The sequence below is a fragment of the Pezoporus flaviventris genome, unplaced genomic scaffold (genome assembly GCF_033815535.1).
Source record: "Pezoporus flaviventris isolate CSIRO_AGI_PZ_B2104156 unplaced genomic scaffold, CSIRO_AGI_Pfla_v1 ptg000066l, whole genome shotgun sequence".
Classification (NCBI taxonomy): domain Eukaryota; kingdom Metazoa; phylum Chordata; class Aves; order Psittaciformes; family Psittacidae; genus Pezoporus; species Pezoporus flaviventris.
The window spans coordinates 17,911,992-17,934,696 of NW_026892614.1; the positions used below are offsets into that span (position 1 = coordinate 17,911,992).

The 22,705-nt window shown below is 36.3% G+C and overlaps 1 protein-coding gene across 11 annotated transcripts in view; it reads right to left on the minus strand.

Annotated features, from left to right (window-relative positions):
* The window catches only part of QKI (QKI, KH domain containing RNA binding), a 157,000-nt gene that overhangs the window by 132,908 nt on the left and 1,387 nt on the right, over positions 1 to 22,705 (minus strand). The gene's annotated exons all lie outside the window — the stretch shown is intronic.

Genomic DNA, 22,705 nt, shown 5'->3' on the forward strand with positions numbered 1-22,705 from the left:
CAACCTTTCACAGAACCAGGTCTTATCCTTACTCCTCTGCCACAAAAAAAAACAACAACCCAAAACCAAAATGGTCGGGACAGCGCTGCCTGAGATCCCCCAGTATCAGAAACATCACTTCCTGTAAGGAAACAAGCATGCCTTAAAGTCCTCATCTCTGTGTATCTTCTAGACCAGTTTTACCATCATAAAACTTGCTAAATACAACCAGTCAGCTAAGCTGTCACTTTTACATTCAAAGACCTAGGCCACATAGAACAGAGTATGAACTGTCAGCAGAAGAAGATACCGTCCAGCAGCAGAAGAGAAACAAGATAATTTGCCTCTGGGTTTGTCAGGTATTTCCTGACAGCAAAGACATGGCAAGACTCAAAACCTGGGTTTACTCCAGCCTCTGGAAAGCAGTTTCCTCTAGCAGACATATGCTTTTGCCTATTTTCCTCTTCCAAACCCTCTCCTACTCCCAAACTCTTTTCTCCATATCTGAGTCTCATTTTTTACCTATGGAAGATGTAATCCATCCTTCAGTAAGTTTTAGTTCCCACCCAACATTCCCTAATACTTTCAAACAGTACAGAAACCTTGAAGGATGGCTAGCTACATCACCAGACAGTGATACTTCCTGATTTTTAAAATTAAAAAAATTCTTCTTAAGAGCTGAAATTTCAGAAGAAAGCAAAGCAATTGCTCGCAACACAGGAAAGTAAGTCCCTTCTCTCAAGTCCATTCCCCAAATCCAGACACTGACAGCTATAAATCGCACAGCCTTCTCAGGCTGGAGTATAGCTTGCCTATAAAAGTAAACTTTGCCTATCGCCACAGTAAGTGCAATAACAGAAACTGGATGGAGGTGCAGCACATGCTCAACAGGACAGCATTTCTGGACATTTTTAGAGCTCAAAGACAACATGTAATCTGCCTCATTTCAATCTAGACAGACTGCTAAGCAAAATGATGAAAGCACTCGCACCTCTCAGAGCAAGTTTTTCAAGGAGTGTACTTTTTTGTTTTAAAATACTAGAGACCTTTTCCCTTGTGTTCACTCATTAAAACTTTTTCACTGTTTTAATTGAAGCTTTCAGTATATTTCAGCCTAAACCACACAACTGGCATAAGAAGTTCTGGGTAATTCTGCAAAGTTACATAGAACACAAGAGGTCATTTAGTGGCAGTGGAATATATAATGTAACCTTAATCATAAGTTGCATCAGAGCTACTTAAAGCATGCATGACAGCATGGCATATTCCAGAGGTCTTATCTGCAACTGTACATAACTCATAGACTTCTTCAGAAACACACTCATTCTGGGTGACTGGAAATTGGATTTCAATTTATGCATTAAAAATACTAGGATTACTGGTACCTTATTAACAGCACATCTCTTCAGTGAGACAGTGCTTGGCACCAGCGACCACAGTGAAGGATAACATCGTATTTGCTTACCTGCCCGCAGTCACTACCTGAATTTTGTTTCATGGTTGATTTTACACATGAAGAACATCCCCCACACAAACAGGAAAAGAAACAAACCACCCCACCCACATACAAACACATCCCTCCCCTTCCAAAAAAACACCCACCCAATGCTAAAAAGTATTTCAACTTTAAATACAAGGTATTGAAATAGGACCAAGATGAGGCATCAACTACTCAACACCTTAACACTACTGCTTCCAACATTAACTGCCCAGAACTATATTCTGCTTGAGCAGATGAACCATAGCTCATTAAATCACAGCCATGCACAACTACTAATGGCATATAACTGAGATGACATTACCAGTAGGGCAGTAAAATTTTAATGCCTACTATGTCGAACGGGAGTAGGAAAGTTTCATTTTCTTCCCCCATTTAACATTCAAGACTTGTTTTTATAAGCTTTGAGTATAAAAGCAGCCAAAACCTGAAATAGCGTCAGGCTTTTATTGTTTGCTAGTTTCTGTCTCTTTCCCTTTAACTCTTCTCTTTCACTCACCTGTTCCCACATACTGGCTGCAGGGTGAAGCAACTGTCTTCTGAATACATCTTTGAAAGATAAAGAAAAAATCGTAGCCAATAGTGAAACCACTCCTGCCACTAGACCTCCAGAGTATCTGACATCTGCCTTCAACTACATTGTGATGGCAGGAGGTGAAGAGCTACCAAACAAGCAAAAAACCAGAAACAAACAAACAAGACAGCCCCAAAGAACAGAAAAGCATAAAAGAGCTTTTTGGGGTCCTCTATCCATCACAGACACTTTAGAAACTCATTTCAACATGATTTTCTTACAGAAATGGAACCAGACTATCACACCATAAAGTGTTCTTCATAGTACCAATAAGCACTCTAGGTAAAGTTTATAAAGCTCCATAGAGTGTAACAAGGAACTAGAAGTACAACCAGTAACACTAGTTATAATTACTATTTCAAACAGCCTGGACGCATGCTGAATACATTTCAGCTTGCCAGCAAAAGCATACATGAGGAAATTCTATTAGCTTCCCTCATTAATGTGATGAATATTGAAAAGATTTTGGTTGGTATATTTTTTTCAGCTTTGGAAGGCAGCAGCATCACTTGCATCAACTGTCATAATTCCTCTCAAAGAAAAAGTTAACAGTGAACTGCAAATTGTAGCTGTGCACTTCAAATGAGGACACAAATATTGGGGGATCTGCAGTCTACTTAACTAAGTGGCTGCCATGACTCTACAATTCCTCAAGGATCAAATTAAAAAGGTACTATTTGGGTGAATAATTGCTGTCACCTACAGTATTTCCCCTTTAGGTCAGTAACAAAATTAAAGTGAAGCATGGAGATATTGCTGATTGCATGATGGAGGAGAAAAAGCAAACTGTTTAGATATCTGGACACCTCTTCAGGACTCCCAGTACTGGGAGTATCAATATAGAAGCACATTCTGCAATGAAAATAACAGACTGGTGTATTTAAGCAAACTACTACTAATATTTACTAGGACTTTGTAAAATTATTTCAAGCTTGTGAATGACATAGACATTGAAGAAACTTATTAAAATTGACTTTGTTACTGGATTTCAGTAAATTGATTTTTGCTCACTTCAAGAAGCAGCCGTGACCAGTAAAACTGGGAAGTACACTCAGTTTTCTGTCCTTCCTTTCATTTTTCATTCTTTTAAGAAAAGTAACCTAAAGGCAAGTCTAATTTACTGATTCATGTCCCCACTTAAATGTTTTAGTTTTTTGCCATACTTAAACAGTACTAAATTTAAAAGAAAAAAAAATAAATCTTTTCTTTCTGAAGTAATCTGCTCTTAACACCACTTTCATATCTGGTTAAGAACATGAAAGATAAAAAAGTTTAGGATTAGGAGAAGGAGACGTTTTCAAAACATCTCAATGAAATACTAAGAACAACAACAAGATTGGACTTGCCATTTTTCATAAAGGTATCTCAGATGACATTAATTCTCAAATTTAACAGATTTTGGCCTACAATAAGATGCACAGAACAATTCCTGAACTTGGGAATGACTAGATTCCCTGTTTAAAAGTCTTCCTTAATGACAAATGCCAAAATACGTATTTGCTAGATACAAACCAGAAGTAGAGCTTCATAAATTCAACCATCAAAGCAAAACTGATTCTGAACTATGAATGGTAGGACTACAGTAAACAGTATTTATGAAAGCTATGAAATGCTAAAATAGATTCAGACTCTTCAGGAGGACTGGAATATAAATTGTAAGAGATTAAATCCAATGCTACATGCGAAATAAACTGCATGAAAAAAAACAATGCGCTCTCATACGTTATACTGCAGTTCAACAGCAGCAATTCAGAAAAAAAGTCCACACCATTCCCAGCAGCACAACAAAGACATTTAAAAATTAATGAATTTTAAGGCCTCTAAAGAAACATAATGGAATACAACAAACAGAGCATGCTGAAAATAAAACAATGGTTACCATTATAGAGTAAGCAAGCAGCACAGAATACAGATGAAAGTTTAAATAAGTAAGAAATTCAGAAGATACTAAGTGTCTTTACTGCAGCTTAGAACAGCATCAAGACTTCTTGTACTGGGCACTGTACAAAGAATCTCTCACTTTATCCCAAGGAAAAAAACAAAAATCTAAAAGCTTATAGTGTAGGTATCAGTATGGGGAAGTAGAAAAATGAGGTGAAAGTAGTCAACAGTCAATATATCCAGTTACAAAGAGAGACCTAACAGAAAAAAATAGTTTAAGCAAAAGAGAAAAAAGATGAGAGGATGAAAAAGAAAGTAAACCCAGACAATTTCCCTTGTTGAAACAGAAGATGACGGTGAATGAAAAGGCAGAAAAAGGAAACCCACTTTGATATAATACAGACAACACCACCAAACCACAAACATGACTTTATGCACCTACAGAGGATAAATGTCAATGTAATCACTGCCACTAGAAAGAGACCATACAAGCTTGTAATTGCACCCCACACACTCAGAAATAGTGACAAGAAGTTAGAATATCCTCCCCTCTTCCCATGATGGGCATTTGTTCTGTGTTGATATGAGCAAAGCAAAAGCAAAAAAAAAAAAAAAGAGTAGGAAAAAATTTAACTTGAAAATTGATCTACACCAGTGTTAGAAGAAAGCAGAGCATTAGTCATAAATTGTACTGAGTAAAATGTTACTACCAGAAGTTTTGTTATGTCTTACCACTATCTGGAACACGAGTCACAACTCATTTTAAAAAGGCTATTACATTCTTTTGGGTTTTTTCAGGTTTTATGTTTGTTTTTAATCTGAAATTTAGGAAAGATGAATGGCAACACAGAAGCTTAAGTCTACACAGACATTTAATCAACAGGAGAACAGTGAAAATAAGGTTAATCCTAACCAAATGGAAATCCAAAGAACTATTGCAGTCAGCTGTTATGAAATTACTCCTGCTCTCATGTACAAAAGCAAATAATCACATAGCTAAAAAGGCAGCACAGCATGCTACTTATCCCAGAAAACAATTACAGATCTCGAGAGAGCTGTAAAAAAAAAAAAAAAGAGAAAAATTGTGACAGTACAAGGAAGTTCACTACTTTAAATGAAGGAGACTGCATACACCACATTATACACAGAAGTCCAGAAGAAATCACAAATCTGGAACACCAGAAGAACAACACTCTAGAAAGCCAGGATTGCTATACGCTTCTCCTTCCTTTGAAGGGTAAGCAGATTTACCAATCTTAACAGCACACTGATTCTGAGAAATTAAATCATCACTGTCTTCTCACTCCCAGCTGCATAGCTCCTTACAATCTCTCACACCAGCTCTGCCTTAGTAAGCCAATTCAACTCACTAATCGAGCAAAAGACTATTCATAAGTTCTCTTTTTTGTTTGATTAGTTTTTTCCAGCTTTCCTGAGCTGAAACAGATCCCTGAACAATTCACTGAATGCCAGAATTAGCAGAAAGGAAGTAACAACGACACCTTCCCAAACAGGAATCTTTTTTTGCATCATCAAGCTACTAAATTAGTTCTGAACTATCTTGCATAACTTCTTTCCAAGGTTTTCAACTAATAAAAATAATAATTAAGAAATAATTAAAAGAACCACCACAAAAACAGGCCTGTACAGTTTTTTGCCAGTAAACAGGTTGGACGTAATATCTTTTGCTGTTAACTCAGCATACACATTCCAATTTCAACACTACTAAGGACTTGGTACTTGCTCTTTCCTAACTGAATGGACACCTCTGAATGCTTACAGTCAGAAGGCAACAAAAGGCATCTGAAGAGGAGCAAAAGATACACCAGCCAACTCAGGGTGTCTGTATATATCTGAACATGTCTACCTACAGTAAAACAAGAATTATAAGGAAAACTTGGTCCCTCTTACAACAAAGGATGGAAGACCAGTTAATGTGTTCATCTGAGTCTACCTACTGCAGTCTCAGAAAACTAACATAATGTAAAACAAGATTATAAATGCAACTGCAATTTTCTCAAGTTAGGCCATGCTTTTCCTGTGAACAGAAAGCAGTATGGAGATTCATGTAGAAAATATATTCTATAGGAATTTTATTCTACATTTTCTTTAAAAAAATACAAAAAATTCAAAATGGTGAAACACATCTAAGAATCTGTCAAAAATTCATTTTATTTTGCTACAAATCTGTACTTTAAGAAAAGGAAGATGGATAAGCTATTCATTAGCTACATACAGAAAGGGTATGTAGTAGACTGCCAGAATGGGGCTCAACTATTTTCACACACAGCTACTTAATAACCTTTATATCTTCTGGTAATAACCGATACTGACTCTTGGAAGCTCTACTCGACTAAAAAAACAAATAAATACATGAATGCAATTAGGGTTGGTAGCAGGTTTGCTTTCTCAAGAGCAGAAAAAAAGTTAAATTGAGAGCAAGAAATGAGCAGCTCCTGTTTCATACACCTTTGGCCCACCAAATGAGCCCTATTTTACCTTTGGGAATTTTACCTTAGGGACCACATAACCAGAAGAATTGTTCTAGCACAGAGCATACTTCTGACTTCACTGAAGAAGAGAAACAGGACCAACAAAATACTGAATATCCCTACCAGCTTGTTTCAAATGCTACGCAATGTTTTGCCGATGTGTTGCCACAGAATTAAGCATTCCTGTTGTCCTCACCCTAAACACAGTGACAAAATCCAATGCTATTCTTTCTTAATTCTGCCCGAATGACGATCACCTCTCACGCACCTAAAAGAGCAGTTCAAAGCGCTGCAGTGAGGACATTTAGTTAAGTATCCAATAGAAGTATATATTTCTCAAGACATTTCTTTGCAATTGCTTCTATGAACAGATAGTAAGTAGATCACATTTTAGCAAGCTCCCTAAGGAGTGCTTTGTCTTTTTTAATATAGTGCTCACCATATATGGGAATCATATATATAAATGCAGTTCCTACTTATCATATAGGAAGAACATCAGCACTTGGCACTACTAAAAATAAGAGATTAAAAGGATCGTTAACTGAAATGTGTCAGTGCAAACAATTCTGAAAAACTATGTGCCTCTATCAGAAACTATGTTACATACTATTAGAGCAAGTATCCTACCTTCCAGTGGGACTTCAAGACCAGTTAAATCATTTATGGCACTGCTTCTCACATCAGCGTAACGCTGAAAGCAGCCTTCAAATACACAGATATGCTTTTTTAAATCTCAAATCACATAAGGGTTTAACCTGACATAAGGGGAAATCTGCGAAGCAACTGCCAAGTTTAAATTAATTATGCATATTAGGTGTTACTTTATAGCAGGCGTAAATTCCAAGCTAACAAAGGAACAGATTTTTTCCAAAAGCCTTACCATGTAAAGTTAGAAGAAGCAAGGTCATTTTTTTTTTTAATTTTAAGAAATCCACCACAACACTGTATCTAGTTCTTAAATAAAGGAATACTGAAATGTCATCTATCTGAACTAAACAAGCCAAGCAAAGTACCCTGCAATTCCGATGTTCTCCTCAATGTCGAAATGGGTGGATAAATTTAAAGCCTGCTCTCTCAGGAGTTGCTTTATAGGCAATTTTCTCCCAGTATCAAGGTCTGCAATTTCCATTTGGCTGCCAGTTTGCGATTAAATTCATCACCTTTATTATAAAAATGCGCTGCACTCCATGGCCTGCTGCACAAGAATCGTAAGGAAGACATTTTTCACTGCTAACAGCAGCATCATTCTGAAGCAGCCATCACATCCATTCAGACATGAGTGTCTCCAATGTAATGCAAGGACCTATCACTCACATGAAAAAGCCCTAACAGTGGGTATGCCTCAGAGAAAGTTCTTCACAGGTGGTACCTTTAATTCAACTTTTTCAGTAAAAGCCACCATTACCTTTTATATTATGCGTTTCTAGAAGTCAACAGTTTAAAACCAAGTACATGGACATTAAACTTGTCTACCTGCATTGCTCAAAACGTTTCTGACAATAAAACCACTCCTCATAGTGACTGCAACTTCACGTACACCTAGTACTCCTCACTAAAATATATGAAATGGTCTTGAAAGATTTGCATTTACTAAGCACTCTACACAACATTTTTAATATACATTTTCTCTTCATATTAATTGTCCCTTTCTTTCCCACAAACTTTATTTTCAAATTTCCACTTATTTTTCTCATCTCTCTACTTTTCCCCTACAAGTTTTGGGGCAAGCCTAAAAAGTACTGGTGGAAGGAGTGGAGAAACAAAAATAAAAAGCATCACCCCAACCAACAAACACAAATATTTGCTGTCTCTCCATCAGGAAGCAAACACAGCAAATGCAATTCAAGCAAACTACGTGTTTTATTGTCCTCCTCTGCTAAGAATCAAAAGAAAAAAAAATCTATCTTCATTTTGTTGCTTCTTATAGATGCTACCTGAGCTAAGTAGGATATAATACAAAATTAATACTTAAAACCAGGAATACACTATTGAGAGCACAGAGCAGCAGAGTGATAGCTACCAACAATAAGAACTATCCAAAATCCTCACGCAAAACTTTATGAAACATGGGAGTTAAATTCACATTGACTTGTGCTTCACTAAATAAAAGACTTTAAATTACAGTAAAAAATGAAAGGTATCACTCAATCATCAATAAAATATTAAGACCATAGTATTCTAGTAAAAAAAAAAATCCCACTAGAATGTCATTTTAGCATGTGAAATAGCAGCTGTCATCACACAGAAAGGTAACCAAATTGTATTAGAGGTAACCAATCCACATGAACAGTAAGATTTAATTACACATATTAGCTTAAGTATTACTCAGTTGTATTCATTAATGCTGCATATAAAAAGGTGTTTTTCTCTCAGTTCTTCAAAAATACTTTGTTATCAGATAAGCAAACAGTATGTCAATAGTCAACTACTCTGCGGTATTTTCTGAAATCACTTCGCTCTGCATGGCCACATAAGTGAAGAAACAATTAGAAATGGTCATAACTTTGTTCTTTCTTAAAACATAAGAAAAACCTGTTATACCATGAATCTCAGATGGGTCACATGAAATAAAATGCAAGTGCCATCTAGACTTCAATGACTAATAAAAAGGACACACTGCATGGCACTAGCAGCAGTGTAAATTAAGAGAAATAATCTAAAAAGCCATTTCATAGACAAACTTCAAAAACTGAAGTTAAACCACTAAAGGCCCTTTAGCCTATATAACTATAAAATTAAATTTAGACCAAAACTGCAAAATATTCCTTTCTATTGCAGAATAATACTAGAAACTTTCTTTTGGCAATAAAAAATGGCATCTTGTCACATTAATTAATTGGTTTCCACTGCAATGCAGCATAGAAAGCTGATTTCAACTTTACTGAAAACAATAGCTTGGTATTTGCAAGCTGTACTTCACAGCCCAGTGCATTTAACAACTGGCACACCAAGTTCCGGGGCTATTAGATGAAATTATCAACTAGATAAGATAATGCAGCATCAGTGTTTACCTCCTGCCATTATAGCAAAAGCTGAGGTCCAAGCTTTTCTAACTAAAACCACAGAATGACAGAATAGTCTGGGTTGGAAGGGACCTTCAAAGGTCATCTAGTCCAACACCCCCTGCAATAAGCAGGGACATTTTCAACTAGGTCAGGTTGCCCAGAACCACACCCAGCCTGGCCTTGAATGTCTCCAGGAATGCTCATCTACCACCTCCCTAGGCAACCTTTTCAGGTATTTTACCACCCTCATAGTAAGGAACTTTTTCCTCACATCCAGCCTCAATCTCCCCTCTTTCAGTTTAAAACCATTCCTCCCCGCCCTTTCACTACAGGCCCTGCTAAAAAGTCTCTCCCCATCTTTCTTATAGGCCAGTTTTAAGAACTGAAAGGCCACAATAAGGTATCCCAGGAGCTGCCTTCTTGTCCAGGCTGAAAATGCCCAACTGTCAGCCTTTCCTCATAGGAGAAGTGCTCCATGAGGAAAGCATGAGAGAAGGATTACCGTCTTGTCAAAATCTGGAGAAGTAACTAAAATGTGGTTTACTCTAAAGTGCTCTGCATGACACCAATAGATATCAGAAGACAGGCAACAACTAGCATAAAACATTCCTTATAGGACCTGCCATGATGATATCCACCATGTTTCTACATGTGACTTTCAATATTGTATTTTAAGATAACCAGACTTAACAAAATATTAATTTCAAATTAATTTCAAATTAAAAACATTTTTTACATTACATAATTAAACCCAAAAAGTTTTATTTTTAATGAAAATACTTAAAAGTAAACGATAATAAATCTGGTATTTCTAGACTACAGTAGAATATTCTTCATTCATAAAGAGAACATTTCAGTTAATCAAAGTACATTAAAATCTGTCAGATAAGTGAAACCTGAAACAGTAGACTCTTCCCCCTCCCCTTCAGCTTATATATACTTCTATTATATTAAAAGCATACATTTAATTACATCAGAAAAAACATTACTTCTAATCATTAAATGGTGTCCATAGAGTCAACATTCATAAATAGGCAACATTTACCTACTACTGTAAGACAGAGATATTAACTAGTATCATTACTACAAGCGAAAGAAAAGAGGGGCAGAGGGGGAAGTGGGGGTGGGAGAAAGAGCACATCTGCATTTATTTACACACATGGCAGAAACAGAGAGAGTATATTACAACAAAACTAGTATTTACTTTACCAGTCTGGTAGCTAAGATCTCTGCTATCCACAGAGCTAACATATTGGAGATATTAATACAAGTTTTCACAAAGTAGCTACAGAATCATCCATTTTCTCTTTGGCCGGCAAATTCCAAGTCTAAGAGCAGTCTTAAACAAGTTTTAATTTACATAATGGTGAAAGCAATTAATTTTCATTATGTCCATGAAGTTTGTTTCAAAATTTTACTGTGGCTTACAGACAAGGACAACTGCTAGCATGAAAATGCCCCTTAATTGGGTCTTCAATGTCTTCCACTTACAAACTAAAAAAAAAGTTCCCAAAAGTGGTGAAATGAAGGCTCAGTGTAACCTATTTAAATCTCCCCAACAACAGACTTCCTTTTTCTTTGTTATCTTCAGCAACTCTTCATATGCCATGGGTCTGCAAATCACAGATGGAAAATTACCATTCTGGTAACTCATATTGTTTTTTACTTAACTCCATTTACCTTACAAACAAAAAAGATGTAGTCTACTTCAGAGAAGAGCATTGTCTCAGAGGTCTCACATCAAACACTATTTTGTTTTCATGCAATATCAAAATATAAACCCTTAAGAGTTACCTTTAGGAAGAAAATCTCTTTGACGTTACTTTTTGTGCAAGTGAATGCACAGTTTCGCTGCTGGTGCTGGAAAATGTAATACGCCTGGTTTGTAATTCTTTGATATGTCAAAAAAGGCTACTACAAGGAATGGCTGGGGCAGCTCAGTGAGACAAGCATGAGGAAAAAACTATAGATTTTAAGTTCAAAAAAGACAGTACATGCAGAGGAAATTTTCATTAGATTGTACAAACATGAACTTCAATGCAAAGTATCTCCACCTTTCTTAGCCTAAGAAAATGTTATGCCAAAATGATGTTTCTAACCAGATGACAAGCTACTTTGGGCCTCACACTACAACAGCTTTTCTCAGAACTACATAAAAAAAAACCACCATTATTTCTGACCATATTAAATACTGCCCATAGAGATAACATTCATAACTAGGTATGGGTATCATCTTCCTACTACTGTAGGACAGAGGTATTAACTAGTAGCACTACCGCAAAAGAAAATAAGGGAGTAGAGAAATTACACCTTTGTATCTCAGCACTATTCTCCTCTTCTAAATCAAGCATGGTGTGCAATCTCTTGAAGTTTGAAGGCTAACAATTATGATATTTTTTTTGTGAATTGGAAACATTTTCAGAGAAGAAATACATTTCAGTTAAATAAAATGTATTCCAATTCTTCTGCTCCTTTCCGGTAATTTACCAGTTTCAAGATCAATATATGTAATACAATTTTTATAGTTAGTTACACACTGTGTTCTTAAAGTGTACACTGTCTTTCGTGTTTATTCAATATGGATAGGTGCATAGTATTTACACGGATACTTGTGGCATTGTTTGATTAATCAGCTTAATTACCCTGGAAATTATCCAGGTTTCATTACTAGCAATATTCATTCCTTTACCTTCCAAGCAAAAAAAAGTTTGTAGCTTCATAAGCTGCATTTTAATTATATATATTACATACTACAAGAAACTACTAATCCTCAGTTAGACTAGGAGAAAAAGATCCTTAAGCATAAGTGCTTTACTAGCATCTTGCCTTTGTATCTGAAATTCAACACTAAGAGCGCACAACAAAAGTCTGAGGAAAGAGATCACAGTACCCTTCTAATTATTCAAGAACACATTTTAGTTATTAACAATCATGAAAAACTTTCAGCCACTAAGCTACTTAATCCAGAAGAGAAAAAAATGCACTAAAAATGTAGTTTGATCTGTGTAGCAATTTATACTATAACATACCATTACACTATACTAGTTAAGACTACTTTCTGCTCAGGCCTGAAAAAGCCTGTACATATACTCTAGCCTGCACATGTAAGTTTACCTCCCTATGGTAAGTAGTCAGAAAAAAAAAAACAAACAGCCCCCACAAAGTAAAGAACTTGGAATGTTAATGCCTTAAACTGTTCCAAGTGTTCAACAACTTGATGTAACAATGAGTGGTCAAGAACAATTCTAGCACAAAACATATGAAGTAGAATTAGAAAGACCCGTGCACACGGCAAAAAACACTTGCGCTACTACATTGATAAAAAAAAACCCAAAGGCAGTACTATTTCTGGTTTAGCCACCTCAAATTTACAACTATCCTCTTTATCCTGAAAAAGTAACCAGTAACTGAACTAACTGAAAACTGTGACCTCTAAGAAAGGTAGCACAAAACCTGAAGCGAAATTAAGTTCAGAATAAACTAAATCTGCCTCAAAGTTAGGTTATCCAAATTTTTATTGTCTTAAAAAAGACTGCAAATACCAAGGGGAGTTCTGGAGTCTGTCTTCAAAATGTAACTCACATTACTAGTCCTAAAGATTCATACAGCTTTTTTAATAAAGTACAAATCAGTTGTCCATCTGTCATTTTAAGCTGAATTTAGTAACCTTCTTGAACTGTAGAAACTGTTTCTTTTCTACTTCGACAAGTAAAGGAATGCAGTCCCTCCTCCCTTAATTATCCAGCATACACCTAAATACCAACTGCCACCCCTCAACACTCCAGCATTAGCTGTAGTGGCCATCTACCGCAGCATCCATTTCACTCCAATTCATCATCATCAGCTTTCTTGCTGACACTCTTCAGAGCAGCCTAGTTGATGAATTGCTCTGTTATTCATCCTATGTTAATCCGAGGCTGCTGCAGGAATACCTTTTTGAAGACACTTAACAGTATTAAAACTCGGCACTACCAAGTGCCCTCAGTGTGCATTAAACCTCCCATTTGGAACCAACAAGATTCCTCATGAATAGTTATGAATGAAATACAGTTACTAAATCAATAGGCAGTAGGTTTATGTATCCCATTACCTACAGACAGAGCTTCCGCACAACTCCTTGCTTCCCTGGAAGCTACATGTGAATTATTAGAAATTGGAAGTACTTTTGATCCATACAGAATTTAACCTCAATTAACCCTACATTAAGCTGATATAGTGAAGTTTTTACCTTCCTGCTCCTCAAAATATCAGTAGATTTCCTAAATGTCACAGATCTCTAAATAAAAGTTCTTTAAAGTCCATAAGCTTAATAAGCTTTTCTCAAGAAGGCCACTTTTTTTTCTTCAAAGTTGGGTTTCATCTTTAGATAATGTTTTCTCCAGATTTTTTCCCCAATGGATTGTTCGTCCTGTCACTAAAAGAAAATTTAACTATAGAGAATGAGCACAAGAACACTGCAAGAAATTTCAAAATATGAGACCCAAATCTCTGCAAACATGTTATTGTAACACCTAAATATACTTCCTTTCTAGCAACTGTGCTTGCTAAGCTCATACCTGAGAGATACTCAGGTCTCATTCCTCCTCTCAAGATGTTTTAACATTCATATAATCAGTGTTCCTGATAGAATCTTGGTTAGAATTTATTTTTGACCCCTACCATTTTATCTAGGCCCAGATTTTGTTCAAGTTGAGCACAAAGTTGACAGAACTATGTGAAAATTGGGAACAAAAGAATCCATATAGAGTATAAGATTTCCATAAAAGCCTTGAGTGATTTAAAGAAGTAGTAATTCCCTTATAAGCTGACTGCATATGAGCCTATCTGACTATATTTATCTTTATAGATGTTACAATACTTACTTAAGCAATTAAAAACTAAAGAACGATAAACAACTTTGTCTCTACCATCATCTAACACGCACTTTTTTCTCACTGCGCAGGCAACCTTTACAGCAAAAACATACTTTAAACAAGACAGCTGGGCCTATTACAGCATTTTAATCTTCAACTTTAACACACAAACCAACTGTAAGAGAACACACTTGTCAACAGATTATACGTGTAGTATTTAACCAGTAAGTTTGATTGAAAGTTTGGTGGGGGGGGGGAAAGAGGGGATGACAACACTTTGAGAAGACTTTGAAAAAAACATTTCTGGTAATTTCCGATTTAGGGATGCAGCTCGTACCCCTTCAAAATGAGATAAACTGAAGCTAACTAAAAGGAGCATGTACATATTAGCAGCAGTGCTCAAAAGCAAACAGCACCAGGTCAGAGAATTTTCCCTTGTGTTCTGCTCCTCCCCATTCCTGCTATGAAACCAAAGATATTCCACAGCAAAGAGGGCCAGCTTGGTTTGCTATTCATGTAAAAATATTAAAAATTATGCATTAACTTTTGATATAATCATTTGCAGGTTATTAGATTAAGCTGTATTAAAGACAACATTAACTGACTTGCTACTGCTTTGAAGTCTGATAAATACATGGAAGCATTATGCAACATCAGCTGAATGTTTTAGTTACCATTTAAATATATGAACCAGAAAATTGCGTTTTTATTAATACTTGTGCTAGACAGATCTGTTGCTTACTTTTTAAGATTTTAGGTGTATTTCATCTCCTAGACACTAATGAAGAAAACATACTGCATTAAGACAGGACATTTCAACCATGTAACAGTTACAGAGATTTCTAAAATAGTTCTTTAATATGAATTAGACAGAACAAGAAGGTTCATTATTTCAACAGCTGAAGGATTTAAAGAATTCAGCAATGTCTGGCTTCCATCTAGTGTCAGCTAGTCTGAAAATAGTCACATCCTTAAAATTCTGAATGGACCAGATGCACAATCAGTTGACAGCAATTGGGAGTTTCAGATTTTAAAGTAAATGTTTAAGCAAATGTAACTCTCTCCCCAAGGCTCTGCTCTACATTCTCAGTATCGAGCCACTTCAGCCATTGCACCACACAGCTACTCTGAGATCACATACCCGAGCTCAATCACAGCCCTGATCTGCCTGAAAAGTAAGCCAGCACCACACAAACTCAAAAAAACCCTGACCAGCCTAGAATATCAGCTGACCTTTTAAGCCAGTAACTGATCCACCGGATAAGGGTATAAAATGCTCTATTATCCTCCCCTGCCTCTGCTCCAACATCAGCAGCAGTTCTGATGATTCTGACCCCTCAGAACTACACTGACATAACTTCTCAGCGAAGTATCAAGATTTTAATTGCCATGCTGGGACTTTTTTCCCTTTCAAATCAAGTCTTAAGAGAACTGTAAACATTTATAAGGTTATATACCATTAAAAGTGTCACCTACCCCAACTACCAATATTCTCAGATGTCAGTCAGTTATCACACAAATTCCTTCATGATTTATAAAATATGAATATGCTGAGGACCTTCCCACCCAAGCACATCCTGGAGCATTGCAATGAAGTTACCAAATATCGAAACACTGCCCTAGTACAGCCTGTGCTGAAAGCACAGAAAATCTTCTCTAATCCACGACAGCATAAAGTACAAGTATTCAGGTGCAGCTGCAAAACAGTCAAAAATATAAATTCAAAAAAATCAACTTCCACCATGCTACCAAATCAACTACACACCACCAAAAACACTAAAAGGAAGCCCATTAATAGCTACCTATTTCCATTTCCCTTCACAAAAAAGGTTGGTTTGTTTGTTTGTTTTTTTTTTTACAGCAAACTAAGAAGCAAAATTTTCCCTTTTGACACCAGATATTTAAAAAAAAAAAATCAAAAATCAATGCCCAAATGAAAAGTAATTGAAAATGCCTTTTCAAATTATACTCTGTATTTTAAACCATGGTAATAAAATATAATAAATTTTTAAAAAAGTTAGCGTTAACCACATACATTCCAAGCAATAACACCTACTAAAATAACCTCAGAATATTAAAAAAAGCTGCAACTTCTAAGTTTGGGACCCAGACAGTAGAGGTTTAGTGACCCAACTGCCCAAATAGAAGCACTTTAACTTGCACTATCCTGTCTTTCTCAGACACTCAACTAGCCTGCAACAGACACCTTTCTAATGGGAACTGTAACAACACTGTGGAGGGGCAGTGCTACTAATGAAGCTGGGTATTATTTCTTTTTAAAGCTGTCAAGGCTGCTTTGCTCATTCAAGCATAAATTGTCTCCAAAATCTACGCTCTGCTATTGAAAAGCTAACTCCACTTCTATTAAACGTTTCCAAGAAAAACAACCAGAAGAAACCCAAACCCAGAAATTACTTTTAACTGCACTGCACAAGTAGCACGGCATATTTTCAAGCCAAAAGTAGAAATGTAATGTTGCTTAACGATCAGCAACCCAATCCTTTGTCTCGCCAGAGCAAAAGGATCTAATCGGGATTATAAACATGACACCCATCATGTTTCAGGATTCAAACAGAAGCTCTAATGCCCTCCGCAGACCTTGATCCTCCTGCTACATAGCACAGACTTACCTTACGTGGTACTTTTACTGACCTAACCAGTTAAACATGAGATTAAATACAGTGGCAGTTTTACTGTTCCTACTAGTTTTCTTAGCAATGGGTTATTAAATTTCAATAAAATGTCAAAAATCAACAGAATATTTTCATAGTACACATTTTCATTAAAATCAATACAAAAAAATTCACACAGGCTGCATGAGAAGTTGTAAGTTGTTTCAATAAAAACAAGAGTCAGTGAGCGAGAGCATTTCATTACTTCACAGCTTCCCTGGCAAGGAGTTTCCCGTTTCCCATCCACACCCCCCCCCCCCCCCCCCCCCCCCAGCCCTCTGACGTTCCATATAAGCAGTGGAAGATAAACCATGGATCTCCATGGCAGACTCCTGTTGTACTTCAATCAGCCTGAGCTATCAGGATGGTCTGGTAATTAACGTTAACATAGGTCTATCCTGTCAGCCAGGAAACATATACCATATTGGCATCTAATAATACATCTAATTAATAGGATATCTACATCAGTATGCATTCTCCAAAAAGGAGAGCATTTTAAGGCTACAGACTAATTAAAGACAATCCAAATCTACCTGCTTTTCTACCAAGGTCTAAACAACTCATATAATTGTAAGTATTCCACTCTGGATTTGGCATTGCTTAGTGTACTCAGAAGAAGAGTTTTAATTTAAGTACTGAAATAGACTACCTGATCAAAAATGTTACTGAACTACAAAAGTAACCATTCATTTCATGTCCAGCCTTCGCCTCACACACACACACACAAAGCACAGCGCTCACTCAACACCTGGCTTTTTCTAACTTGGCCTTTTCTCCTTTGATGTGTGTAAACTTAATTTTCATAATTAAGACATTCTAAGTGCTCACTTAAAAAAATATTTTCTCAGTTGTCAGAGGCTGGATGGATTTTTTTTGTAATATTAACCTACATACCTTTAGCTGTTCCTTCGTGTGTTAGGAAAGCACCACGAGCCACTCCCTAATCTAATCACCACCTGGTCAGTAGTTTCTAACCATAGCAAGATATTTTTATACAACACTAGTTACACTGGAAACTACTCCAAAGCATTTCAGGTGAGGAAAATGCAACTCAATTCCAGCCTTACAGAACAAGTAACGCTTAAGAAAAATGGTAAAAAATTAAAAAAAAAAAAAAAAAATTAATGTTAGACATCTTAATACTCAATTACTGGCAAACAACAGTTAAGAAACTGCTTTCAAAACATGAGCTTAAAATAACAGTTTTGCTAACTTAAAACTTTTCTTAGTCAAAAGAACACCCATCTTTTAAAGTTACATGCCAGGTGACTGCAATCCCATAAATATGCAGATACAGTTCCAAAAATAATTTCTTTTTAAAAGATCTGAAATGCTTGGGGGTGGGGGGGAGGTTTTAAATATTATTCCCCAAGATTAAAAAAAAAAAACAAAAAACCTTTTCTTAAGTGCAATGGAACTTTTGATGTTTTTAAGAGGCTCCCAACGATTACAAATAAAACCCACCCACAACCTCAGAACAAGTCTTAGGAAGTTTTCAAACACTTAAGTTCTAGAAGCTTTACACCCTCATTTTTACGAGACAGCTATAAATCAGAAAAATGCTTCAGACATTAAGATGTAGAGAGGATTAAAGAATCATATTCAAAGCACACAAGACATACTCAATGCTCTTGTCACACACTGTTTTGTGCAATTTTAACATTACAACTCAAAGTTTAAAATTAATTTAAGACTCTGGGCAAGCACCTATCATAAGGCCTTCATCCTGAACAATACTCATCTCTTAACTCTGCATTAAGAGGCACAGTTGGCAATGAAATAATGGGCTTTTACTGCAATATCTGATACAACTGAAAACCAAACATGCTAATGTGGCCAATGCCCCTTCACAAAATCTGACAAGTCAGCAAAACACTAGCTAAGCATCAGCTACATTTACATAATCACAAACAATAAGATAATGTACAAAACTAACTAGGTGAGTTCTTCCTGAGAAGTTATTTACATGACTAGAACACAGCTCTTCAGTCCTAACTTATGCAGACATTTTGGTTTAGACAGTAAGACTGACAAGGAAACTGCAGTTTTGGTCACTGGGTTCTGCAAGTTCACACGCACTTTTCTCAGGGAGCACAGCAGAGAGCGGAACACCCAAGAAAAAAATATCCTACTTAATCCCTACCTAGATGTTTTTACAGCTAGCTTTGTTGTAACTGCTAGTCAGAAAGAGTCAGTCTATTTGTCACAAAATCAGATCTATCTCCAACAGCTATATGCAGGGCTTAATTCACGTTAGAGGTAGACTCGCTTTAAGTCACCTTCAACACAAGTTTGACAGGAGGAAGAAACCGCAGAGGTAGTTTATAGAGGAAAAATTAGTTCCTACAAAAGCCTGCATCAAAACCTTATCTAAGAGAAGTTCAGACTACAGATCTGATGTGTGTACATTCCAATAATATACATGATTCTAACCACTTACAGGTTCAAGAAAACAAAATGCAAATATAAAAGTTGCACTACCCAGATCTCAGTTAATGGTTCAGGCTTATTTGTTCACAATCTGCTGAAAGAATAAAGCCGAAGTACTTTATTTATTTCAGTAGGTCACAGTGCAATTGCAGAGTTTGAAACACCCAATTTATTTTAAAAAATAGTGCAAGAAAAAAGGTACAACTTTATTCACATCCCACAAAAAGGATCATTAAAAGATACAGAATCATAGAATCATATAAGTTGTTCAAAAAAGCAATCTGGGTTAGAACCACAAAAGTTAGTAACTTGAGAAGCCAAAGCATAAAAAAGATCAGGTCACATTCGATGGTGCAAACAATTACAGGAAATGCAGCCTATGCCACGTTCAGGAAGAGCCCTCTCTTCCCACAGGTTTGCACTAGTCTGATAAAAACAATCCAGCTTCCTAGTTATTATGATGTGCACTTTAAACATCCTTGTTAATCCACAAAAGCCTTATTTACACATAAGAATTTGAAAGCACACATATGCAAAAAATATTTATAACCTAAATAAAACTATGACTTTCATATTTTATTATAAAGTAGGGTTGTTTTTTTTTTAAAAAAAAAAGTTTCTTCCATATACCTCTCATATTTAAGCTGATCTTCAAAACTAAACGCTGTAAGGTAGAAGCACTAAAATTTTCAATGACCAAACGCTAAGATACAGTTCAGAAAGGAAAATGTGGTTGGGTAGCACAGACAGAACAGAAACAGAATAAAGAAGTAGATATACGTTTTGAAACCTAACCAGATTAGATGTACTGTTCATCTAGACCAACAGGTCCATTTCTGTCTATTGGTGCATACAATTACAAGAAGTAATCACAACACAAGCCCACATCAGTTTTGTTTAAATACTGGCATGTAAAAATAAAAAAGGCCTAGCATTCCAGCAGGAAAAGCAATCCCACATTTTATTTGAATTCTCAGGGTTGTGACTTTATTTCTTCAGTTCAATCAGCAGAAAATGAAAGACAACGGCTGATTGTAATCAGTCTTCTCAAGCATAAACAAAATCTTCAGGAAGATGGTTGTACAGTGACTGAAAAAAACCCAAACACATACCTAAAGCACAAAATAAACTAGAAACAGCAAATCAAATTCTAAGGGGAGAGGGAGGCAGCAAAGACTACATAGGAACACTATTTTTAGATTATATAAATATATATATATACACACATGCCCCTAATATTTGGTATTCTCAAAGGTGCCATAAAACAACTGATGAAACTATTAAATACTGTACTTTAAAGCATTCCAGATCTTGCAGACCTCTCTAGCAAGCCTACAGGTTGCTATTGCTGAACCCCTCAGAGGATTCCAGCATAGCATATAGTTCAAGGTATTTAACACGATGCCCCTTCAATAACCAGGATAGGGGTTTTACAGAACAGTTGCTCCGATTTCTTAAGTTTTCACTGCTACTGACTATTCCACCTATGCAATACTGCTTGTAAGCATACAGTATATGTAAGTCCATGCAAATACAAATACTTGCACAAATCCACAAGTATTTTGTCATGCTTTGGTATCTCCTATTAAATCTGTTAATTTCACTATTTAAGTCAGTAATGGTGTTCAGAGGCCCGCCTCATGCCTCAGAAAAAAAATAACTGGCGCCCCTTAGTGTTCAAATTCTGAAGTCTTGAAGCAATTTACTAGATTTGCATGAAACATTTTTTTTCCACATTCCAAAAAGTTTTCTGCCTCCACAATACTTCCACACAATTGCCAACGTAAACAGGAAAAGCAGAAAAGCTTAAAGGGATAGCAGACTTCTTCCTGAGACTATTAGCAACCCAGAACGTATTTTATCTGTCTTTTAAAGTGCGCAAATAGCTCCAACACAATCCTTAAACTTTTTCAGCAAGTCTCAACAGCTTCCATTTTGGAACTTCAAAACTTCACAAAACGTACTTCCAGAGCTTTCAGTATTTAAAAATATATCAAATGCTGTGGGGATTTCAGACATTCTTTTTCGGTGTCCTTTTCATATGGGGAAAAACTTTTTCTTTCTTTTGTTCTCCAACACACACACACACAAAAAAGTTTCAGGCCTCCTCTGGCCAAATACAGTAAGTTTAAGAGATTCAGGAATTTAAAAATCCAACACTAAGCCTCTGGAAAGCTCATAACATGCTAAAAAGAGTCTTCTCAGTCAAGTTTCTTCTTGATATTTATTGTAAATCTAACTATCCTGAAGAGGGTGTTTGCTGTGGTGACCAAGAACATTAGTGTTACTTTTCACATCCGTATTTGCTCCAATATGATTTCAAATTTCACCACAAGTCTTGATTACAAAAATAGAATCTCCCATTATGTCTCTTCCCACAGTCCATCTTTCAGTATTCTTCACCGGGCTTTTTTTACTCCTCTATCATTTATTTCTGAAGGCAGCATTTTCTCGATACGCTGTTTTCTGTTGTACTACAGTCACTATCTCACTTTTACAGTGTTGGGAGAGGGTGGGGAGTTGTTCTACCAAATAAAACCAGCTCTTTCATCCTCCGAGGTCAACAACTTCCCAAACTTCTTTTAGCAAGTAAGAATATGTCCAAACAAGAATCCTAACGTGAAATCTCAGAATTCAGTATTTCATGCTAAGACTCCAAACAAGTTGAAGCTGTGTAAATAATTTACAGCTTTACCATATTCTACAAAGCTACCAATACGATTAAACAAACAAGTGTCTCTAACTCTCCTTAAGGTGGTAAGAAATGAAACGCTTTTAAAAACAAACCTGTGAACCCAAGCATAAAGCAGATTTTAAATTACTGAGAACAAGTGTATCGCTTGATTTTTAACACAGATTTTTAACTCCAGTACTGTAGTGATAAGACATATGGGACAAAGTTCCCAGCATGTACTTTTTTTTTTGTTCCTTTCTAAACTGCAATTATTTACTTGTAAAACTACAACTTAATGGGAGCTCTTTAGGTAAAAAAAAGGGTTGGGGGTGGTGTCAGCCCACCGGAATGGCCCCTCGCCGGGAGCAGGGCTGGGGGCGGCAGCGGACGTTTGTCAGGAACAGACGAGGCAATTTCGTAATTTTTCTGGGTTGTTTTTTTTTTTTTTTTTTTCCCTTCACTAAAGTCACACGTAGGAGTCTTTCAAGTTAGTTTCTTTAAAAGGTAAGGATAGCTGAAAGACGGATTTGTTCGCTTCCCTTGCAATATAGGGAAATTATAATTAGTTTGTGGCCACTTTGGGGTGGGGTAAAGCTGGAGTTGAAGAAAGAGCTCAGCCCCCTCCGTCTTAGTCATTCAAGCTCAAG